The sequence below is a fragment of the Hemicordylus capensis genome, chromosome 2 (assembly GCF_027244095.1).
Source record: "Hemicordylus capensis ecotype Gifberg chromosome 2, rHemCap1.1.pri, whole genome shotgun sequence".
Classification (NCBI taxonomy): Eukaryota; Metazoa; Chordata; class Lepidosauria; order Squamata; family Cordylidae; genus Hemicordylus; species Hemicordylus capensis.
Window position 1 is genome coordinate 273,730,443 of NC_069658.1, and position 25,370 is coordinate 273,755,812.

The 25,370-nt window shown below is 46.4% G+C and overlaps 1 protein-coding gene across 5 annotated transcripts in view; it reads right to left on the reverse strand.

The window, feature by feature from the left end:
- PRICKLE2 (prickle planar cell polarity protein 2) overlaps positions 1 to 25,370 on the reverse strand; it is a 365,950-nt gene that overhangs the window by 131,289 nt on the left and 209,291 nt on the right. The window contains exon 1 of one of the 5 annotated variants that reach the window (XM_053298868.1): positions 2,655 to 3,458. The exons of the other annotated variants lie outside the window; for them this stretch is intronic. The gene's annotated coding sequence lies outside the window, so the exon portion shown is untranslated. Of the gene's footprint in view, positions 1 to 2,654; positions 3,459 to 25,370 lie in introns of those variants that run through there. 5 annotated transcript variants of the gene reach the window in all.

A 25,370-nucleotide genomic window follows, 5' to 3' on the forward strand; every position in this document is an offset into this window, starting at 1 on the left:
AGAGTAACGTTTTATTTATTCATTTTTAAAAGACTATGCGTCTCCCAGTTTTACATCTGTTCTCATGATTTTGGCATGCCTGTCTCATGATCTGGGAATGCCTGGGTCTGGAAGTGCTGTTAAGGACTCCCATATGGCAGAGCAGCAAACACACTAGCCCAAACTGCCTGCAAACTTTGCAAGAACTGTCAGATACCTAATGGCAGCTCAAAACATACCATTGTGTGCATTCGGCAGACACCAGCACTTCAAGTGCACTTCTGGGAGGCGGGGGGTGAGGCGGGGGGGGGAGCCGAGAGAATGACAGATTCCTAAAGATACCTGGCAACTTTTAATTCTCTAGCAGTGTGTATAGCCTAAGTGTGCTTTCAAAGGCGTGTGTGGTTCTTCATTATGCCGTTCAGCAGCTCAGCAAGATTGCATGCTGTCCTCCCCTCTCAATGGACTCCTTCACTGTCACTTAAAGGGAGAAGTTTGTCTCCGAAAGAATGCAGGTTTCTATCTTCCATCTACTCTCTTTCCACCAGACAGCTACCTATATGCGGCCTAGCATACAGATATTGTACCTATATTTTTAAGATAACATAATGTTGATGATAACAGTACAGCTGGACAGCATAATTTAAAAATGCACAAGGCCTCATGGTGCTTCAAAAGTGCATTCCTGCTATGTACATTGCTAAAGAGTTAGAACACCCTATTTTCTGTGCTGGGCAACACCAGTGAAACCTGGGACGGGGGTGTAGATGTGTGTTGCACACTGCACAAGCCATCTCTCACTGTACCAGCATTAAGAGCAGCAACCTTAGAATCTGCATAGCAACACAGATTCTCCATCACCTATGCAGTCATCTACACTGGCATGCAGGAGAATAAAGGGGTGGTGAGATTATGACTTTATCATCTGCACAAAAGTATTCTTTAGAAACAAGGGGTTACTATAGTGCTGTGTTAAAGTAACTCTTACCTTCCATCCCACAGAGCCCCTAGCACCAAGCCTCCGCACTCAGGGTGACTGTTACATCTTTCCTGCTCTTCTTCAAAACTATTTTACCATCTTATGCATTCCACTGTGAATATTTGTGTTGGCACTTCTGTTGGGAAAGTATTTTATAAGGACTCCATCCCCATCTCCTCCCCCGAACCCCACCGCAGCAGTATGGCTGATTTAAAAAGCATCACAGTGCTGATCTGCAAACATGTTAATATGCTGGAGCACTCCTGTTACTGAAGTAGAATATATGAGTTGTGGGCTAACATGCTTTGCAACATTAGAAAGCTTTAGAATATTTTAAATATGGTAATTATTTCAAAGTTCATTGTCCCTTGAGAGGAACTGGACTTATCCATCTGTGAAAGCAATCAGAAGAAGAAAAGATGGGGGGGGGGTGTTGTACCGATACCACGGGCAAGTTATACTCTCATTTTGTTAAGTACAATAAAATGGCTTAAAACTCATTACAAGAAGAGAAGGCAGAAACACTCTGCAAAACAGAGTCTTGTGAAGTGTGCAGACACTTTGCAATGGAAAAAACGATAATAAGCCTTTGCCATGTCTCCAAATAACCCTTCTTCATCATAGTGTGAGACACTGATAATGACTCTAAGGCACTCCTAGTACAGAGTGAAATAATCACTGATTAAAAAGAAGGGGGATAAGTTAAAGAAAGAAGAAGCAAACAAACTACAGGGGTGATGCTGACTCTGTGGTGGATAATTAGTCTTGCTTTATTCTGCCCAATACTAATCTCTGGTGGTTCACAAGGTTTGACTACCCCGGCACACTCCAGTGATAGGAAGTACAAAAGAGAGACTAACTGGATTCAAATCTCAACATGATCACAGGTCATGTTGATGGTGGCCTGTGTGGGTGCATTAAGCCTTAAGCAACCACAACAAGATAAACGACAAAAAAACTCACCTCCAAGATAAACGACAAAAAAACTCACCTTTGCAATTTAGGAACTGCAAAGATCTGGCAGTTTCTAAAGAAATCAAGGGTGTAAGGAGACTACTCTGTGCCAGCAGTCTTTTGAATATCTTCTAAAAGGCTACAGCAACAACAAAAGAGTCAGACTAAAAATATCATCTGCTAAAAGTCTGAGTCATCTCCAGTTGGCTTTAAAAACCTCAAAGGTTTCAGACCCTAGAGGGCACAAATGACCATGTAGCAAATTAACACTGACAAATGTTTTAAAATCAGCTGATTTTTTTTTTGCACTTACTTAAAGGATGTCCATCAAGCTGCTTAGCTATTTCCCCCCTGACTTCCTGATGCGTTAAAGACCATGCTAGAAACACACAATTCCAATGGACAACACCAACACCATGCTTGATCTATACAAAGTGCATTTCAGCACATTCATTACATTACCAAGTACTTTTAAAAATATTGCCATCCTGTGACTCCTTTCTAATTGTAGACAACAATGGTAAAGAGCAAGGGAGAGAGAACTCTGAAATCCTGCTCCTAAGCATATATACTTGTAAATAACTTGCTTTGAAATTGACTTACTTACAATTAAGCAGCATGTTTCAGATCAAGCACATTTCAACTTGTCAGCAAATACTTAAGGGCTACATGGTCTAATATATTGTTGTAGCTGAAACTACAAGACAACCAGAGATCTAAGGCATAAAGCACCATTGCTTACCTGTCCGAAATGATTCCAAGTCTAGATTTGGGGAAGGTTTTTCTTTTTAAAAAATCCACGAAATCCTCTCTTCTGTTGTGTTAGTTTTTGGTGGTTTTTTTTAGTTTACTTTCCGTTAGAGTGTTTTGCTTGCAAAAACCCCAGGAAACACTGCAGCATAGTCAAGTATCTTGCTTTCTTTTTCCTAAACCCTGTGATACGTTAGTGGGAGATTTCTTGAAATGAGCAACAGCAGGCTTTTTGTCAAAGCTTTCCAGAAGACACAAGCATGCACATAAAAACATAGGGTGGCTTGAAAGGGAAAATCTGCTGTGGAAACCATCAGCATGAACAGTGCGATTTCTGCTCTGTGTCTGCATAGGCTTGATAGCTTAACATTGCCTTCCTCAGAATTCCAGCCTGGTAGGGATTCTCGTCTCCCCTCCTTCTCTTCTACCAATTCATATCCTCTTCCAGCAATCCAAATGACTCCAACAGAGCCCCAACTCAGGGTTTACTGAATGACCCTCAGAGACACCAAGGCTGCGTCCAATCTGCAGTCCCTCCCTCTCTGAGACATTTAGAAAAGCTTAGTACAGCCCCATCACAGTGAATTTGCTAGCTCCCCAGACTCAGAATCTTTGCTGTTGCAGTGCTCGTCTCTCCTGCATGCTAATGAGGCAATGATGTCAGCAAGTCAAAGTCACTGCATCTGGACAGTTCAACAAATTGTTCGCTGGCCAGCTCCTGTAATTTATTTATATGTAAATCAGGCTGTTCTTTGCAAATCAATAAACCAGGCTCCTCTCAGTTTCCACTTCTCTCCCCCGCCTCTTGCAATGCCAAGTGTTTCGGAAAAACACACACCAAAGAAATAAAACCTCTCTCTTTTTTTGGCTGACGAATGTAAGTTATGCTAGTTGGCTAGTTATCCACAATCAAAACTGGATCATTTGGAGATGGTTCAGATTACATATGTGCAATCTGTACAAAACAAAAACAAATTCATACATCTAAAAGGAATTTGTTGCTGACCAAACCTCAGCTTTTTTAGCCAAGTTACTACACCCCATTACTTTTATCCAAGTGTCAATTTCTAATCCAGGGTCTCTCAGATCATAGGCTGAGACCCAACAACAGGTTAGGGGGGGCCTTGTAGATTGGCTGTTCACTTTCTGTTGGGATAATAACTAATTTGGCAAGAGACTGGATTCCAGAGAAAATTTAAAATCATGTGGTTCTTAGATAAACACAAATGAATCTTCATTTTATTTGGCTAGCTTCTTACAAGTGACTCAGCAAGACTGGTGCCTTAGGATTCTTCTGTGACCATTCATGATGACATCCAAGTTGGTGTCACATATGTGACCCATCTTTGTGAGAATGTGCCAAAATCAGGCCAACGTAGAATTTTGGTAGAAGACCTGACTGGACAATGTTTGCTTGCTTGCTTATTTATTTATTTATTACATTTATAGACCACCCCATCCAAAGGCTCTGGCTGGTGCACAACAAATTTTAAAAGACATAAAACAAACACCATCTAAAACACACTACATAAAACAATATAAACACAAATTAAAAACAATTCAAGATGATTTAAAACCAATTAAAATACCGCAAAACAATGTAAAAACCTTTGAAGGCCAGGCCAAATAAGTTTTCAGGGCTCTCTTAAAGGCCAACAGCGAGCCTAAACTGTGGATATCTGCTGGGAGTACATTCCAGGAGCAGGAGCAGCTACAGAGAAGGCCTGGCTCTGAGTCACCGCCAGACGTACCGGTGGTAAGTGGAGATGGATTTCTCCAGATGACCTCAACATGTGATGGGGATCATACAGAAGAAGGCACGCTCTAAGGTAGCCTGGACCTAAGCCATTCAGGGCTTTAAAGGTAATAACCAGTGCTTTATATTTTGCCCGGAAACATGTCGGCAGCCAGTGCAACTGTTTTAAAACAGGCATAATATGGGCTCTCTGGGTTACCCCAGAGACCAGTCTGGTTGCCGCATTTTGAACTAACTGAAGTTTCCGAACTATGTACAAAGGCAGCCTCACATAGAGCACATTGCAGTAGTCAAGCCTATTGACTATTATTACAAATATTCCCTTGAACAGTATCTTTCCTAGTGATTTTGGCTCACATATTCTGCAGCCACAGGAGGGCAGAAGAAGGGCTGTGTGCCTTTGCAAGGAGCACACAGTGTAGATTCAGAGAAGACTTCTTCCGCAGCTGAGCACATGCAGGGCTGGTGAGAAATTTTCACTGCTGCCCCTTCCCTTCAGAAGTGTAAGCCACTGGGCTCGAAGGTTTACACAAGCAGCAAAAGTCGGGCTAGGCTCTCCTAGCCCAATTTTTGCTGCTCGTGGGAAGTCTCAATGACTCAAGAGGCAGAGCATGTACTACTACTGTGTCCTGCAGGCTGGAATCTGCAGAATAGAATATGTACTGCATTCTTGCAGAACTTGCTGCAGTTTTGGAGATGATGTAACTTAATACTTGCATCTCTGAACAGAGTTGCCCTGCTCCAGATTAGTAAAACCAACAAATATCCCATTCTTTTAGAACTTCTAGCATTCAAAGTTGTTTCATCTCCTCCAAATTGCAACTTCTAGCATTCAAAGTTGTTCCATCTCCTCCAAATTGCAAGGACTTCAAATAGGATTTCCTTTTGTCCTACAGCCTGTTACTAGCACAATGAGGCCCACAGGATAAAGCTTAAAACTGCAGAAACTAAAGCCACAACTAGCAGCATTTTAAAGGCAGCTGGACAGGACCAGATGCTGATCTGATTTGGGTGCCAGAGCAGTATCAGAAGCCAAGAAAAACACAGTGGAACCAGCCTTTGTGCATGCATTGAAGGGGGCCTAAAATAGATTAGGAGTAGGGAAAGAATGGGACCAGTGATGGCCAACTGCGGGGTGGGGGAGAGATCCAATCATGTTTTTCATCCCAACTGATTGAGATTGTGCTATTAAGTATCTGCTTGTAGCAAGTAACAGTAAGGATCAGGAATGGGCTATTGCTTGGCAGTATGTCAAAACTTAATTGTGGAACACAAGGTACAATGTAAACTACAATAGCACAGATCACTGTTTACATTTTGCAATGAGTGCAGGTTAGCACTACAGGAACGAATGTTAGAAAGGAAGACAGAAATCTGTCTTATATTGAATATTGGTCTATCTAAAGGTAAAGCGTGCTGTCAAGTCGATTTCGACTCCTGGTGACCACTGAGCCCTGTGGTTGTCTTTGGTAGAATACAGGAGGGGTTTATCATTGCCTCCTCCCGTGCAGTATGAGATGTTGCCTTTCAGCATCTTCCTATATTGCTGCTGCCTGATATAGTAGCAGTGGGGATTCGAACCGGCAACCTTCTGCTTATTAGTCAAGCATTTCCCCACTGCACCACTTAAGATGGCTCCATCTAGCTCAAAGTAAATCTGGGATCTTCAACATGCAAGCATGCAGATATTCTTCCACTGAGCTATGATCCCCTTCTTCTAAGGCAGGGGTAGGCAAACCTGCCCCTCCAGATGTTGTTTAACTACAACTCCCATCATCCCCAGCTACAATTTATTACCCTGTCCTAAGGGGAATATCTTATAGCGTTCACATGCAGTCAGCCATCCAAATGTAAACCAAGGCAGGCCCTGCTTAGGAAAGGGGACAATTCATGCTTACTAGGCTAACGTTGGTTTCCTTCTAGTAATAGGGTGTTGGAAGGACAAAGACAAAAAGGATGGAAAAGAGCTCCTTATGATTAAAAGTACCATAGAAATACTAGTTTTGCTATTGCATTGTACAATGCCAGTCTCATTAAAATGTGAATATTGAATGGGTTGTGAATCATACCCCATAAAATAGCAATGATTTGTACTTTATAATATAAATAGACACACACACATACACACACACATGTCCATCCCAGCTTACTTCATTTCAGATTGGAGACAGGAGACTAGTTAGAAATTCAGGCTCAAGTGCTTAATCTGGACATAATACAAGAATTTGATACAGCCTGCCAAACCCCCCAAATGACGTATTTTATAGTCAACCCAGCATACGTTAATTAAAGTATGGAGGAAATGGGCCGAAACTCAACCAGGCTAAAGCAAACAAGAACTTTATGTTTGCAATATCATAATGTAAAACAGAAACACATAATAACTTGTTTAGTGCAACAATTTCCCTTGGAAACATTGCTAAAACCACAGGCATCAGCTGACAATGGCTAACAACCATTAGATAGGACAGCTTCGGATCAGAACTACTTTTTATTGAACAGCTGAATAAATGCTTGGTATAATGCCAAAACATAAAAACGCCCTATATATGGAAACAAAAAAGTATATATTATAAATGAGTACAAACTAAGGCTCTACACATGATCAGTGTGTAGAGCCTAATAGGGTTCTGCAGGGAGAGCAGATCAAGCCTCCTCTCCCTGCAGATAATCAGGGGGCTAGCCATGGGCGGCTGTATCAGCCGCCCACATGATTACCGGCTCCGTCATGGAGCTGGTTGGGGCTGCAGCAATCGGGGGCCGCCCAGCCCCCGGAAGTCCCAGAATGCCCCATGCAAGTGCACGGGGCATTCTGGGCAGAACCCCAATGCTGGAAGGCTTGTTTTAGCCTCCTGGTGGGGGCCTCCTCATGAGTTGCTGCAGTGCAGAGCCGTGCTCTGGCGACTCACAATCACAGAAATGGAGTTAGCGGAGCACTTGCTCCACTAACCTCATTTTGGGGAGGGGTATTTAGCTGCCGCTGAACCACCACGCTCGCAGGCTGCCTTAGCCCACTTTCGAGCAGTCGTGAGAATAGCCTCACTGTGTTAACAATCAGATGCTTCATTTGCAAGGCCAGCCCTCTAATGAGGCACAGTGAGGAGCTGCCTGAGGTGATGGATTAGCCACTGGCACTGGCTGCTGTCTCTGATTGCCTGTAGAGTGGTGATAGTAGTGATGCCCCTATTATTCCTGCCATTGCAGTGCCCTTCCTCTCTCTGCCCCACTTGTCTACTCCCTGTGATCAGGGGATAGAGCAGAAGAAGGTGTGTGTTCCTCCACATGCTCTAGTCTAGTTGACTCTGTGTCCCACCCCCTTGTCTTTTCAAAAGACAGGAAGTGTGTGATGAGGGAGGAGGAAAAGTGGCAGCCACTGCCGCCACCACCGAGTAAGCTGAGTTGAGGTGGCAGGAAAGTAAAGTGGGATGTGGTGATAGATAACCAAGGATGAAGGAGCAAAGAAGATCTGGGGCAGGGGGAGATCTGTGCAGGGATGGAGGCGGAATTGGCATGTTGTACAGTTAGGGAGCAGCAATGACAAAGGGGATGTTCTCAGCAGCCTGTTCTTTGCCACCTTGAAAGCCTACAGAGGTCAGATCAGGGGCTCTTCATCCATGCGGGTTTGGATGAAAAGTCATGCAGAGTGATAAGATGGCAGCACTCTCCCTTTGACCCATGACCCTTCTGAAGCTTGAAGGGCACCCCAGCATTCCGATTTGGGAAGAATCTCTCCACAAGTACAGTGTTTGTTTCTGCAGACAAAAGTTATAACCTTGAGGAGCAGCGGGTGGAGTTTCAGAGCATGTCAGAAGGGATAGGGGCTTCCAAGCATGCTCCTGGGGATGCTGTATATTAGTACAGCATTTCCGGGTTATAACAAGCCAGAATAGGCCTCTGTTCTGTTGCCAATACTTCTAGTCATTTATTGTTGTATACTATTAAAAAATATGGCTCTTCTTCTCTGCTCTCTCAGTGAAACCCCCAGTTTATGTCTTAGTCATAACTAGGGTTACCTTATAGAGCACCTTCTTCTACACGATCCCCACCGCACATTAAGGTCATCTGAGGAGGTCCGTCTTCAGTTATCACTGGTATATCTGGTGGTGACTCAGAGGCGGGCCTTCTCTGCAGCCGCTCCTGGGCTGTGGAATGCGCTCCCGGCAGAACTCCGTAATCTGAGTTCATTATTAGCCTCCAGGAGAGCCCTTAAAGCCTATCTGTTTGGCCTGACCTTCCAAGGTTTTTAAACTGTTGTTTTTTTTAAAACTGTAAATGTTTGGCCTGGTTTTCCAAAGTTATAAAAACTGTTTTAGATGTTTTAATTGTTAATGGTTTCATGTTGTTTTTACAGTTTCAGATTTTAACTGTTAATTGATTTTAGTTTTTATTTTAATGTAAACCACCCTGAGCCACTTTTGGAATAAATAAGTAATTAATAAAGTAAATAAATAGTCATCTCTTGTCTTGACTTCTGCTGTTTTCTCTTCTCTGATCTTCCCTTGTTTCACCTCATTCTTTCCCCCTCCACCCAACATTCTGCAGCCAAAAATAATTTATCTCTCATATAGCTCTGATCTTAAATGCCAACTATGGCTTCCTGTCAACTCCCAGATCCAGCACAAACTCATCATCCTTACGTTCAAAGCCTCCATGGATTTGCCCCCACTCTAGTCTTGTTTCATTCCTCCAGCTGTACCACCATCAACCATCTGAAAGTCTCCTGTTCCCTCAAATGACTTCATCCTATCTCTTTTGATGTCCCTTATGTCTAGAATGGCCTCCCAGATCACCTTCCTCTTTTAGGGGTTTTTAATATGTAAGTTTACTGTGGGCCTTTTAAAGCTTCCACAATATTTCTTTATGGGTTCTCATGCAGAGTCCAGACACTTTTGTCATCCTCTGCAGTTTCCTGTGCCCCGATGCCATGTTCCCATGCTCTGCCCACACACTGAACATGGCACTTGCACTATTTTCACCTCCTGGAACACCTCCTGGTCATAGCTTACAAATCTGTCCCTTTTAATTACTGCTTAAAAGTAGTAATGAAAAGGAACATATTCATAAATAATGGCCAGCAGGTGGAAGTGTAAAAATAGCCTGAGGGCCTTTTCTGATGACAACCCCGCCACCACTTACAGTGTTGCCAGGATTTGTGTGGCAGTAATTAAAATCCAGCAGATGATGACCTCTAGCTTGTGCCCATAGCCCAACTTTATGGACTAACTTCAATGCACCCTCAGCATGCTGCCACAGAGAGCCCTGCGCTCCTACAGTTCTACAACAGCTTCTCGACTTCTTGCCTTACCTTAAATTGACAAAACTCTTTGAGGCTCTTCACACAAGCAGGGTTTGGCAGGGTTTGGCAGGGAGAGCAAGTCAAGCCCACTCTCCCCACACATGAGCATCCGCCTAGCCCTGGGCAGCTGGGCATTTGCCTAGCCCATCACGGAGCCAGTAGAGGTGGAACATAGGAACATAGGAAACTGCCATATACTGAGTCAGACCATTGGTCTATCTAGCTCAGTATTGTCTTCACAGACTGGCAGCGGCTTCTCCAAGGTTGCAGGCAGGAATCTCTCTCAGCCCTATCTTGGAGAAGCTAGGGAGGGAACTTGAAACCTTCTGCTCTTCCCAGAGCAGCTTCATCTCCTGAGGGGAATCTCTTGCCGTGCTCACACATCAAGTCTCCCATTCATATGCAACCAGGGCAGACCCTGCTTAGCTATGGGGACAAGTCATGCTTGCTACCACAAGACCAGCTCTCCTCTCTTGAAAGGTGGGGATTGGGGTCCCTCACAAGTGCATGGGGCATTCTGGGGAGACCACTGAGGCCAGGAGACTTCTTGTAGCCTCCCAGTTGGGGGTCTCCTCATGAGTTGCCATGGCGCATAGCTGTGCTGACTCATGATCAAAAGAACAGGGATAGTGGAGTGCTCACTCCATTAACCTTGTTTTAGGGGAATATGAATATGCCTCTGAGCGTGTCCTTATGCCCTGTGTGTCCTTATAACTGGACCAAATTTGGTCCAAGTTAGTTCTCACATGCATCTAAAACATTCATTCATCTGCCATCTTGAATGAAGTGGATGATATCATAACAAACAAATGCCACCGAGGCATCCCTATGTGTCACTCACTACAACCATACCAAATTTGGTTCAAATTCATTAGATGGTCCACAAGTTAACCCATTTGAGCCTCAAACATCTATGTGTACACTGTCTTGCACTGGGGTGGATGACATCATTACAAACTACGCCACTGAAGTGTCCCTATGTGTCTCTACAGCAGTAACAAATTTGGTTCAAATCAGCTAGGTGGTTCACAAGTTAGCCCACTTGCACTTCAAATGTTTATGCATCCGCCATCTTGAATTGAAGTGGATGACATCATCACAAACTATGCTGTTGAGGTGTCCCTATGTGTCCCTACAACTATATCCAATTTGGTTAATATTGGTCCAGGCATTGCGAAGTTGATGGGAAACACACACACACACACACACACACACACACACACACACACACACACACACTGTGGGGTGAATTCATAATCTGACTTTCCTTAAGGAAAGCAGGCTAAAAAGAAAGAGGATTGCAGATGGTGGCACCACTGAAGTGATGCACAAACATGCCCCTGGCAATGCAAATGCAAAGAGACATTGAGTCCTTTCTCACGATCAGTGAGAAGGGCTTGAGAATGGGCAGCAGGGAAAGCTGCTTGAACTATATGACCATTCATCACTCATAGATGAAGAAGACAGAAGATTCACTCATAGATGAAGAAGACAGAAGGAACAGCTTGGGTGGGGCACTGACTGACTGTGCTGTCTTTGCCTCTGCCCCACCTTTCCTCAGGTGTGTAAGATCTCCTTGGGTTGTTGCTGTGGCTTTTCTGCTGCTATATAGGGCAGGCTGGCCCACGGGCTCTCATCTTTGTGGCTCACAGCCATGGGGTGAGCTGCCTGGGGCCCAGAAGATCTTTCTCCTTCTGCCTTGAAGATCCTTCTTCCTGAAATCAAGAAGCTAGCAAGAGTTTGCACAAGTCTGGTTCTGGTTTTTATTAAGCCAAGAAGCTGTGGTGGGTTAGTCTGGGGAGATGTGTCTGGGAGAGCGAAAAAGTGGGTATGGAGTGGGGGCAGTAATATCATGGGTAGCGCGCAGAGGGAGGTATGGCGGTGGGAGTTGGGCAGGCCGTTACAGGGGAAATCGGTCCAGGCAATTGAGGCCTGTTCCTTTTTCTGGCCCTTCTCCCAACCCTCTGACCCCAGGGAGCTCTGAGAACACTCCCTTGAGGATCAGGGTTCTGCTGCTGAATGCCAGGTCAGTTAATGCAAAAACATCTCTCATCCACGATTTGATTGTGGATGAGCGTGCTGACCTGGTATGTGTGACGGAGACCTGGTTGGATGCACTGGGCGGGGTTGGTCTCTCTCAGCTCAGCCCTCCAGGTTTCCAGATTGTGCAACAGCCCCGCCTTGAGGGTCGGGGAGGAGGCGTTGCAGTCATCTTTGGAGAAACCCTCCCCGTTTCCAGGTGCCCAGTCAGGCAATCTCAGAATTTCAAGTGTTTGTCCTTGAGGGTGGGCCTCCGAGATAGGCTGGGGATTCTGCTGGTGTACCGACCACCCCGCTGCACTTCAGTCTCCCTACCTGAGTTGGCGCGGGTGGTCTCGGAGGTGGCCTTGGGTTCCCCCAGGCTTATTGTTTTGGGGGATTTCAATGTCCACGCCGAGGCCCCCTAGTGGGTGCGGCTCAGGATTTCATGGCCTCCATGGCAACCATGGGCCTGTCTCAGTTGGTATCAGGCCCTACCCACATGGCAGGACATACTCTGGATCTGGTTTTTGCCGACCGGGAAATAAATGATCTGGAGGTGGGGGAATTTGAGACCACTCCCTTGTCATGGACAGATCATCATCTGGTGGGGTTTAGTTTGACTGCTCCGTCTGCCCTCTGCAGGGGTGGTGGGCCAATTAGGATGGTCGGCCCCCGGAGGCTTATGGATCCGCTTGGATTCCAGACGGCCCTCGGGGAGTTTCCAGTGTCCAGAGCTGGTGACCCTGTCGAAGCCCTGGTTGATCTCTGGAATGGAGAGATGGCCCGGGCTGTTGACATGGTTGCCCCCAAGCGCCCTCTCCGGCTTGGTGGAGCCCGTTCTGCTCCTTGGTTTTCCTCGGAGCTTAGGGCGATGAAGCAACTCGGACGACGGCTAGAACGACGCTGGAGGAAGAGTCGTCACGAATCCGACTGAACACGGGCTAGAGCCCATTTTAGGGACTACTCCGTGGCGGTGGGGGCGGCGAAGAAATGCTTTTTCTCCGCCTCCATTGCGTCTGCTCAGTGCAGACAAACAGAGCTGTTTTGTGTGGTAAAAACCTTGCTCCGCACATCCCCCCAGACAATGGGGGAGGAGTCATCTACAGCTCTTTGTGATCAGTTTGCCTGTCACTTTGCAGATAAAGTCGCTCGCATCCGTGCTGACCTGGACTCCAGAGTTTTGGCAGTTCCGGCAGATGTGCCTCTGGTACCATCTGGTCCCGTTGTGTTGGATTCTTTTCGGTTGAGGATGTGGACAAGATCCTGGGCAGTGTGCGGGCAACTTCGTGCGCTCTTGACCCTTGCCCTTCATGGCTAATAAAAGCTGCAAGGGATGGCTGGAGGTGATCTTTAATGCTTCATTAAGGGAGGGCAGGATGCCATCATGCCTCAAGGAGGCAGTGGTAAGACCACTATTAAAAAAGCCCTCCCTTGATCCCTCCAACCTGAATAACTATAGACCTGTGTCTAACATTCCCTTTTTGGGCAAGGTGATGGAGCGTGTGGTGGCGTCCCAGCTGCAGAGGGTCTTGGATGATACGGATTATCTGGACCCTTTTCAATCTGTCTTCCCCAGGTATGGGACTGAGACTGCCTTGGTCGCTCTAGTGGATGACCTACGCCGGGAACTAGACAGGGGGAGTGCGTCCCTGTTGGTTCTGCTGGACCTCTCGGCAGCGTTCGATACCATGAACCATGGTATCCTTCTGGGCTGCCTCTCGAGTATGGGAATCGGAGGCACTGCGTTGCAGTGGTTCTGGTCCTTTCTTGGGGGGAGGGTCCAGAAGGTGGTGCTGGGGGACTACTGCTCGGCCCCGTGGCCGTTGGCCTGTGGGGTCCCGCAGGGTTCGGTCTTGTCCCGCATGCTGTTTAACATCTACATGAAGCCGCTGGGAGAGGTCATCCGGGGATTTGGACTGAGTTGTCAGCAATATGTGGATGACACTCAGCTCTATCTCTCCTTGTCATCTGATCCTAGGGAGGTGGTGGATGTCCTGAATCGGGGGCTGGAGACTGTGATGAGTTGGATGTGGGCTAACAAACTGAAATTGAATCCAGATAAGACGGAGGTACTGTTGGTCAGTAGGAGAGCCAATCGGGATGAGGAGATTTTACTGGTTCTGGATGGGGTTGCACTCCCCTTGAAGGAGCAAGTACGCAGCTTGGGGGTACTACTGGACCCGGCTCTTCTTTTGGAAGCTCAGGTGGAGGCGGTGGCCAGGGGTGCCTTTGCATGGCTTCGGCTAGTGCGCCAGCTGTGTCCCTTTCTCGAGAAGACAGATCTGGCCACGGTTACCCATGCCTTAGTCACATCGCGGCTGGATTACTGTAACGTGCTCTACATGGGGCTGCCCTTGAAGAATATCCGGAAACTGCAGCTAGTGCAAAACGCAGCAGCGAGGGTTTTTTCCGGAGCTGCCCGTTGGGAACACATCACCCCCATTTTGAAAGAGTTGCACTGGCTGCCGGTTCATTTCCGGGTCCAATTCAAGGTTCTGGTTTTGACCTGTAAAGCCCTTAACGATTTGGGCCCGGGGTATTTGAGGGACCGCCTGCTCCCAAGGGTTGCTGCCCGTTTGACAAGGACATCTGAGGGGGCCCTGCTCCGGGTGCCGACAATGAGAGAGGCCCAGCTGTCGTGCACTCGGGACAGGGCCTTCTCTGTTGCTGCTCCTAGACTGTGGAATGCTCTCCCGGTGGCCATTCGTTCCGCGAACTCCATCACGGCTTTTAGAAAGCTTGTAAAAACTTGGCTTTTTACCCAGGCTTTTACATGATCGTTATTACCTGTTGTATTTTTTTTATGCCTGTTTTTTATATGTTTTTATATTTTTTAGCTTGATGTTTTTATTGCCTTTTTATTGTATGTTTTAACTTTTGTAAACCGCCTTGGGGTTGCCTTTTAACGAAAGGCGGTATATAAATGCAAAAATAAATAAAATAAATAAATAAATTCCCCACACACCCAGACAATCCTCAACTGGCCCAGGCAGTGTGGAGAGTTGGGAGGCTGGGACCATGGAGGCTGTCAATCAGACAATGCACTGTGTGGTGCATTGTAGGGATCTCCGCAATGGTGGGCATGTGCCCATCGCTGCTACAACACCAGCTAAAAGCAGTGGGTGCTGCGCATGATCGGAAAAAAATGAAAATCCCATAATGCACCATGTGCACCTCAAAAATCCCATAATACACTGTGCAAGTGCACGATGCATTATGGGATCCCTGCAGCGACGGGCATGTGCCTGTCACTGCTACAGCACTGGTTGAAAGCAGCTGGTGCTACACATGATGAGAAAACAGGAATAAGAGAATGCTTGCTCCCTTAACCCTGTTTAAGAGGCTGGCTCCGCATTTGTGTTTGCAGCCAATCAGCTCCCACAGGATCACACATGCAGCCAAGAGTGGGATTGGCTCCTTAGCCAGGTCTCGGCTGCGTGTGAACAGTCTCTTACTGTGGTCCACCACTAACTAATGTGTCCTTATAATCCAAAGAAGTCTGCTTTTGCCTCACCCATTTTAACAGGCATATGTGCTAAATATTGTCCCCAAAGTGATTTTCTGCCCAGGGCTAGGATTCTGTATTGATGAATGCAATTTAATTTACATTTGGGATATTTATAGCAATAGCAGTAGCAATAGCACTTACATTTATATACCGCTCTATAGCCGGAGCTCCCTAAGCGGTTTACAATGATTTAGCATATTGCCCCCCAACATTCTGGGTACTCATTTTACCGACCTCGGAAGGATGGAAGGCTGAGTCAACCTTGAGCCCCTGGTCAGGATCGAACTTGTAACCTTCTGGTTACAGGGCGGCAGTTTTACCACTGCGCCACCAGGGGCTCCTTATTTAAATAGAAAAAGGAAGGAATGGGGAAATATGCTAGTAGAGACTGCTAAGTAATATATGCCATGTTGTGACACCAGCACAGCCTGTTCTTACCTAACAGACAGTTTAGTTGCTTCACTATAGAGATGTGTTTTATAGGACTATGACAAGAGGTCAGGCCCTGTGATTTCATGATGCCATTGTGTAGGCCCACAATTAGGGAGCCGAGTGGGAGGGTGCTCAGGGAATAAGGCTACAGATGCTTACCTCCCCTACAGACAACTGTGTCCCAGTTGCTGGGTGTGCAGATTGCACACCCTGACAATAGACTGCAGTGCAGAGTTGGGGGGGGGACCGGAAATCCCACAATGCATTGCGCAAGTGCATGGTTAATTGTGGGTATTCCCCTGGTGGCAAGCGGGCACACCTCAATGTCTCAGTGACAGCTGAAAGCAACTGGCACTGATGCACGGTCAGTTAAACAGGGATAAGGGAGCATTCTCTCATGGAACCTCACTGAACAGCCGGCTCCATATCTGGGTCTGCCGCCGAGCTGCTGCCAGGAGCAGCGCAGCTGCAGGTGGTTCACATGGGCACCCCGGGTTTGGCTGCCTTAGCCCTCTCTTGGCTGATCGTGAGAACAGCATCTCTGTTTAGCTGGTAGCTAAAAATCGTAGAACATTATTACATAATCATCTGTGGTCATTTACACAATAAGAAACTGGGTTTGTGAGCTGTGTGCGCTCCCAAATTTTGGTTATATGGAAGCAAGGTAGGAGGACAACCTGGGTAGAAGTGATTAGGGGTGTGCAGAAGACTGGCTGGCCTGGTTCAGATCGAGTCCGAACTGGACCCGGATCGGGCCAGATCGGTTTTGCCTGGTCGAACACCCTCCACAGTTCGGTTCGGGGTGGGTGGGTTGTGAGCCATTTTGAGTTTTACAAGGTTTTGTTTTAAGTACTTACCCCCTCTGGGGGGCTTCTCCAAGGCCATGGGTGGATGTGGAAGTTCCCCCGTCTCCCGCCGGCCTTCCTTGTGACAAAAACTGCCCGGTTCAGGCATTCTTCAGCCCATTCTGGGGCTTCCCCCTCATGGTGGACATTTTGAAGGCCACGGCATATGCACAATGGGCCTCTGTGTGGCCTGGGTCATTACCCAGCTATGCAGGGGCCCATTGGCATGCACGGTGGCCTCCAAAATGGCCACCACAATAGGGGAAAGGCCCGGAATGGGCTGAATGCCTGAACCGGGTGGTTCTTGGCATAAGGAAGGCCGGCAGGAGGAGGGCGAACCTTTGTGGCCCCCCCCGGTGGCCTCGGAGAAGTACTAACTTTAAAAAACTCCTCAAAATGGCTCACAAACACCCCTAATGGCTGGGGTGTATGTGTTGGTCCGGGGTCGAGCTGAACAGGTGGTGTTTTGGCTCGTTTGGCCCCGTTTAGGAGTTGGAACCAGGCTGGCACTGCCTTCACAGCGTTGGCCATCCAACTCCTGCCACGCGGCCCTGTTCGAGAGCTAGATTGGGGCTGGTGCTGCATTCGCAGTGCGGCCAGGAGCAGGTCTTCCCTGCCTTGCAGGGAAGAGCCGCTCCTGGCCACGCTGCGAATGCAGCACTGGCCATTTAACTCCCATTTAACTCACAGAGCTAAACCAGCACCACCCGCGTCTGACATCAGATTCGGGGTGTGTGTCAGGGCTGTGAGGCACAGCCCCTGAGGGGCGGTGGCCCAGATTCTTTGAACCCTTTTGCCCAATGGTGGCTCTGCCCCGGCTCTATCCAGCCCCAGCACGGTATCCCTCCAGTCACTGTTGCTGGTAACTGCCTTATGTTTCTTTTTAGATTGTGAGCCCTTTGGGGACAACGAATCATCTTTACTCTTAATTTCTCTATGTAAATCATTTTGGGAACTTTTGTTGAAAAGTGGTATATAAATATTTGTTGTCATCATCAACCCCAGACCTTCAAACCAAACCAGTCCAGTGTTGAACCCGTTCAACGTCAAACCAGTTTGCACTTTCCTAGTAGTGATCATGTCAAAGCAAGGTGGGAGAAAACTTGGATAGAATGAAGTGATTGTGTGGAAGCAAGGCAGGAGAAAAACCTGGGTAGCAGACACATAAATGTTTGAGGTGCAAGTGGGCTAACTTGTGAACCATCAAACTTATTTGAACCAAATCTGGTACAGTTGTAGTGAGTGACACAAATAGACACCTAAATGGCATAGTTTGTGATGATGTCATCCACCACAATTCAAGATGGTGGACACATTTGAGATGTCACTGGGCTAACTTATAAACTGCCTAACCAATTTGAACAAAATTTGCTACAGTTGTAGGGAAACATAGGGATGGCTCAAGGGTGTAGTTTGTAATTAAGTCATCCACCCCAATTCAGGATGGTGGATGCGTGAACATCTGAGGTGGAAGTGGGCTAAATTGTGGAGCACCTAACTGATTTGGGCCAAATTTCATGCAATTGTAGTGAGTGACACAAAGGGACACCTCAAGAGCACAGCTTGTGATGATGTCATCCACCCCAATTCAAGATTGTGAACACGTGAATGTTTGAGGCACAAGAGGGCTAACTTGTGAACTGCCTAATCAAATTTGCTACAGCTGTAGGGGCACATAAGGGCACCTCAGTGGTGTAGGTTGTAATGAGTCATCCACCCCAATTTTAGATAGCGGATGTGTGAATGTCTGAGGCGCAAGTAGGAACCAATTTGGACCAAATTTGGTACAATTGTGGGAACACACAGGTACACCTCGACAGCGTAGTTTTTGATGATGTCATCCACACCAGTTCAAGATGGAGGATGCATTAATATTTGAGGCCCTAGAGGGCTAACTTGTGAACCGCCTAACTGATTTGAACCAAATTTGCTACAGCTTTAGGGACAAATAGGGATGCCTCAAGTTTGTAATGATGTCATCCACTCTGATTCAAGACTGGCGGACGTGTGAACAGTTGAGGCACAAGTGGGCTAACTTGTGGACTGCCTAACCAATTTGAACCAAATTTGGTACAGTTGTAGGGACACATAGGGAATGGAAGCCATTCACTCACACTGGAAAGATGTATTAGGAAGACCATTGTCTCCCAAACTGCAACTTACTTTGACCCATAGAATTCAGTGGGAGCTGTTCAGAACTGAGTCAGAGTTGCTCAAATTAGCCATGTACATAGCCCCGCCCTATAATGTGCATCCTCCTACCATGATCTTGGTTTCTGTTTCTTAGAGTAACGGTGAAATGTGGGAAATGGCATGCAATATCTATCTATCTGCCGACACACACACACTCATCTTTATATACATTGAGATAGCTCATATTATTTCCTATCCTGATCTACCTTCTGCCCACCCCTGGTCTAGAGACCCTGAGAAGGCAGCTAAAACTCCAAAACACTGGGTCAAGTCCCAAAGCTGTTCATTTCTAAATGGGTGTGCCTGCCTGCTGTGGTATGGTGTGGAATTTTTTCTGCTGAAAAACTTTCCAAACTGAAAACTTTCCACTACCAAAGTTTTCTGAAGAAAAACATCTACTCCTCATCAGTGCAAGACATATGCCAAATGAGATATCAATCTATCTAGGGTGTTACCAAAATGTGACTAGTAAACTTTTCTGAGGGGAGAAAAAAATATCTTATGCAAGTTTTATGCAATTGAGGGAAACATTTCTAAAAGAAAATTCAAAAATTTCCAGAAAACCTACATCACTATGTGTATGTTTATTTTTCAAGCTAAATGACATGACAGTGTAGCAACAACAACAACAAGCCATTATCATCAGGTCACTGGGGTAATAAGGGAGATGGATGACATATCAAGTTGCCTTACTGAATTATTCAAAGGGCATTCTTTATGGAGACAGATGGAGACAGTGAAGGCAGCAGGACAGAGAAAGGATGCAGTCCCTAGCTCTGTGAGTCACTGGCAAGGGGCTGACCACACAATTTTTAGAAGCCCCTTAAACAGCATTTTAAGTGACAGCTCATGTACTTGACAGTTGCTCAGTGGATTCCCTTTAGATCAAGTAAAACTACAGCTGGGCCAAACATTCCCCATGCAACTACGGCATCAGCAAAAAGTGCTTCAGTGAAAGGCATCACAAGAAAACAATTAAACAAAAAACAGCAGTGACCTACTTACATCACCCCTCAGAAAGAGAGAGAATGTTGCCACATTTGAGCAGGGGTAAAAAAATAATAGAGCTGCTATTGCAAACTGTAAAGAAGAAACGTAGGCTGGGAAACATAGCAACAGAAGTTTAAGTTAAAATCCAAAATGCAAAAAAGCAAGAAGTCTAAACCTTCAAAATGATGACACAACAAAATGGTGTGTGGTTCCTGGAATAGGAGTGTAGGAGGATTTGAGGCAGATGTTTCAGAGCTTCCTCTCTTTCCCAACCAAGCTCCAACAGAGATCCTTTCTTTGCTTCCAAATATGCAAAAGCTCATTTCCTCCTGCCTCTGTTACCACTACATGGCAGAAGTAAAGTTTTCTGGTGTCAGGCCAGAAAGTCTGCCTCAGAAGTCAGTGCTGGATACTAGAACTTTAGCACTCTTCACGATTGTCCTCTCCATTTACACAGCACATACATGGAGAAGCACAGACCACCATACTCAGTGCCCCCACCATATCACAGCCTGTTTCCTTGGAATCCCCCCACACAGCAGATTTTAGGGATGAACCAAGATCTCTCTGTGCCTGTGGCAGAGGTCCAAATGCTGCCCCATCTCATTCACACCCTCCCCCCTCTTTTAGCATATGTGCACTTCTCCACATGTGGCTGATTATGAAAAGGGGGGAGAGATGGAAGAGGAGATGTGAAAAGGGAAGAGAGTACTGGAGGTGCAAAGTCCATGTAATGCAGTGTTTCCATAGCCTCCCCAATGCTAAGGGACACTAAGTTGGCACATTGGCCCCCTTGAGAGAGCAGTGGTACGCATGTATGTGCCTTATGAGGTGAATCAACTGCAAAAGCTGGGAGTTTAAACTCTCTCCTTCCCCGTGCATTATGAGGTAAGTCAGCTCCCAAAGTGGGAACTGATTCAGAGCAGGCCAGTACAGCACCCTGGCCAGTATGCCATAGTACTCTAGGGTGCTTCCCTGGCAAACTGAGCAAAGAGGCACCTTTCTAAAGTGGCGATTCTCTTTACTGAGCAGGGGGAGAGCAACTGGCTCTATCCCAGTGGCGGAGCCAGACCGTAAGCGGCCTGTGCCTGGCCGCCGCCCTGCTCACCCCGCCCCCGCGTCTGATGTCATACATGGGGGCTAGCCATGCCCCCACATCAGACATCAGACGTGGGTGGGGTGTAGTCTGGCTCCGGAATGGGGCCATGTGGCCCCGTTCGGGAATTATAACCAGGCTGGCACTGCATTCACAGTGTTGACCATCCAACTCCCACCACGCGGCCCTGTTCGAGAGCTAGATTGGGGCTGGTGCTGCATTCGCAGTGCGGCCAGGAGCAGGTCTTCCCTGCCTTAAAGGCAGGGAAGAGCCGGTCCTGGCCATGCTGCGAATGCAGCACTGGCCATTTAACTCCCAAATGGGGCCGCACGGTCCCGCTCAGGAGCTACACCAGCACCACCCGCATCTGACACCAGATGCGGGGGGGGGGGGCCTGTCAGGGCTGTGAGGTACGGCCCCTGAGGGGCGGTGGCCCGGGTTCTTTGAACCCTTTTGCCCAAGGGTGGCTCCGCCCTGGCTCTATCCAGCCCTAGCATGGCATCTCTCCAGTCGCTGCTGCTGGTAACTGCCTTTTGTTTCTTTTTAGATTGTGAGCCCTTTGGGGACAGGGAGTCATCTTTACTCTTAATTTCTCTATGTAAACCATTTTGGGAACTTTTGTTGAAAAGTGGTATATAAATATTTGTTGTCATAGTCATTATCACACTGGTTGTTAGCTGGCACTATTTTGCTTTACATTTGCAAGGACAGCATTTCTGAGCACATGCAGTGTCCTTCTCTGATCAGTGGATCGCTGCAGTATTTTCCCCACCACTACACACATGGGTTGAAAGGCAGGATTTCTGAGTTCAGGGGTAAGTGGCTTCCAAGCAGGCTCAAACCCTGGAGTATTGAATATAAACTATTGGATATGCACAGCCATTACTGGCCAATGCTCAGTTTCATTTAGGATCCAGCTCTGGAACCTGTTGTCAGGGCCAGGAAGAGTGCCATTGAGCATGTGAAGAAAACATGTCTCTTGCTGTTAGGTAACCTTCATCTCTCACACTATGGACATTAGAAGACATTAACTTTTGATGTTAATCCCTGCTCCCAGACATGTTCAAATATCATAGGTGTTTACACAGGAACACTAGTGTTTATTTAACAAACATTATGTTCACTCAAACTTTCAAGTTTTCAAAATAACAGCATGACATGTATAGTAATGTAAAAGAATCTAAACAAAAATACTAATAAAGTACATTCGAAAGTACAAAGCATGGAACAACAAAACAACAGCTTGCCATTGTTTTGAAAGAGCCAGTGATGCCTCTCCCAGGAAAAAACAAAGCATAAAGCACTACTGGGTGTGAATAATCAAATCCAAGAATATCCCTTTACAGCTGTCAATATAGAAAGAAGTACACACTTGGATTTCTGTGGGATGTTGTTTCTCTTTTTTTCCATCCCATTTCTGTGCCACATGTTTTTGTTTCTCTTCCAGAGACCCTCCCTACAGCCCTGTTCAGGCGTTCAATAAAAAGATGCTCTACACAAGCGGAGCGTCCAAAGCGGGTCCAGAAGTCACACGCAGTACAGCACTCACCCTTCAACCCACGCTGCTCACGGTGACAGCAGTGAACACTCTGAAGAGGCGAACGCTGTAACCATGATGGCGGGCGCTTCCGTGACCAGCAGGTGGGGCACTTGAGTCTGTCGATTACAGAATTGTCCGCCACCATGGTTATGGCATTCACCTCTTCAGACAAATGCCACTGTTAACGGTGAGCAGCCCTGAGGGGAGGGGCAGGATGGTGAGTGACAGCGTTGGGGCAGGACTTCCGGTGCAATTTGGATGCTTGTACTCATGTACACCAACTCTTAAAATAACAGCTGAAGAGGGCTTGTGTATTCAAAGAAAGGGAACAAGGAAGTGAGGTATCTTGTCCTGACCATGGGGGCAGAAGCCCACAGAGAACACAGAAACCACTAAGGGTGGCAGAAGCAGCCATAGTTAGCTAGGGTAGTAGGTAGATCTGGAGCTGGAAGACTTCAGAGAGCTTAAATAGACCCTATCTTGTCAATTCTTGCCTCATGCACTGCCTGTAATCTGGTGTGAAGGGAGCTGACCATCCCAACTTTGCTGCCTACGTATGAGACAGGAAAACTGTAGAATGGTAGGGGGGCACTGTTCCCTCTAAGGCTTGCACATGTGCACACGCCCACAAGTTTTTGGATGTCTGCTCAGTTCCTTTTAGAGCCCGCTCAGGGTGAATCAGGAAGGCCCCACTCTGAATGCATGTTCACACACACTGCCTTGGTACTGCTGCCCAGAATAAAACTAATGCCGCACAGAGGGAGGGACCACTGGTGGCGGGCAGTTCAGTTCAGACCTAGCTGAAACCCAGATACTTGTTAACAGGTGCTCAGGAACCTAGAGTGCTGAAAAATAACTCTTGGACCCTAAGAAACTTCTTAAAGATACAGGAGGAGGAACAGAAGACAAGAAAGAGGAGGATTCTTTGACCCTTTTTCCTTTCCTTCTCCGCCTGATCATATTGCTGCTTTTGTGAATAATGGGAGAGCTTGGGCAGGACATGAATCGTTTTAACAAAGATCAAGTGTCTAAATCATTTATTCTTTATTTCAATACTGCCCTGCTAGACTTCATTCAATGCAGCCATATTCTTCAGTGTTTTCAGTGCATGAGAGAACTGAACCCTTTTTTCATCAAAGTCATGGGAGAGAGCAAAAGAGCTTAGACGGCAAAAGTGTGAACATTTTATATCTGCCTTTGAGGAACCTCGGAATCAAAACTTTGACATCCCTGTGCTGGTTACTGCCTGACCTTGGGGAAATGTGCATCAGTTTCTTATGTCACTGTAATTGCTACCTTTGATTTAATTGTTTCTTCAGATAATGCACTGCTAGAAAGTGGTGGCCAATGACATAGATCCTTCATGTGCAGCCCTGGCTATAAGGCTGACACACTGCATGGCCATACAAAGAGTATTGCATACAAAGGCTTACAGATGTTTGTGAAATCAAACTCCTTCTCAAAGCCAGATCTGAATAGATGCAGTTCTATCAGTCATTAAGTAGTCTGTCAATGTTCCTTATTCTCTTCATTTATTCATTAATTTAAAAATCTTATTGAACAGAGATGGAAATCAGCTCTGAGGAGCGCTATCATAATGTCACAGAATTATTCATACCTTTTTGATCTTGTAAAGATGGTTCATGCAGTATGAAGTTTAAATCATTTTCTCTATGGGTACTCATTTTGAACCAGGACTTGCACTGCAGGACATATTTAAGTAAGATTAGTGGCCAAATACACACAAACTGCTTTTCATGAAGGCTGATTGTTGTGTGTGGCGGTGTGTGTGTGTGTGCACACGCGCGTGCCTATCCGGCTGGAGCCAGAGGACAAGTTGAGTCAGGAGACAACTGTTGCCCAAGCAACATCCCTGCCGAAACAGGAAGCCTTTACAGGACTTCTTGATGAGGAGGGCCCAACAGTCAGCCTGGGTGGGCAGAGCCAGACTTGAACCTGAAAACCTTTATTGCTGCAAAAGACACTCTAGACTGGTGGCGCCTTCAGGAAATTATCCAAATGGAAAAACCCCAAACCCAAATGAAACTGCTTATATATACTTATAGGAATGGGATCTTCCTTGAACCTGTTCAGAAAAGATGCTGAAATTCAGCTCTGCTCTGGTCAGAATCACCTATGCTCTGCCAATACTAACTAGCTAGATGCATTGAAGCAAAATGTGACAAGTGATCATACCTGTTCTGAAATCAGTCTACACAAGAACTTTCAGCACTCATTCATTAATGGCTATCCATTCATTAATGGCTATCAGTTCGTTCTATGATTTTGATGGGGCTACTGTGTATTCTACCAAAGACAACCACAGGGCTCTGTGGTCGCCAGGAGTCAACAGCGACTCAACAACACACTTTATCGTTACTGCTGACTGCAGTGGATTTTGCTATAGATGTTTACTATAGCAACATGGCTGCTGTTTTTGGTTTTATTAAGTTGTTTTACTGATGTGATATCTTGTTGCTGCTTTTATTACATAACCTGAAAGTGGTTGGGGTGGGGAGAGACACAATCAGATTTATTTCCCAGAATTCAATGAGAAATGCATGACGCATTGCTTCCGCATCTATATGACATAGAAGCGAAACATTCTGTGCAGAAGTTGGTATGGAATATGTACTATGTTCCTTGGACAGAGAACAATTGCAAAGTAGACATCTGTGATGACAGCACATTCAGCTCAACCACTAAAAAGTTCCCCACATGGCCAGTTAGTGCCGCAGGACCTTTTCTCAAGCGCAATGATTCCATACTGAATATACATGCTGCTAGTTCAACAAAGCCAGGTACATCGTGAGTGGCAAAGCACTGCCCGGGGTGAGGGGGAGGTGCTGGAACTCAGCATGCAATGTATCTCTAGTTCTGTGGCTGAACTGCTGCGATTACCAACTTCCTTCAGTCAGTAAATGAGCCTTTTGGCAGTCACTGCAATTATATGACTGAGCCTGTAACTATGCAAAAATTCTTACACATCAGCTCTTTCTCTATACCTTCTGATTAATAAAGCTGCTCAAT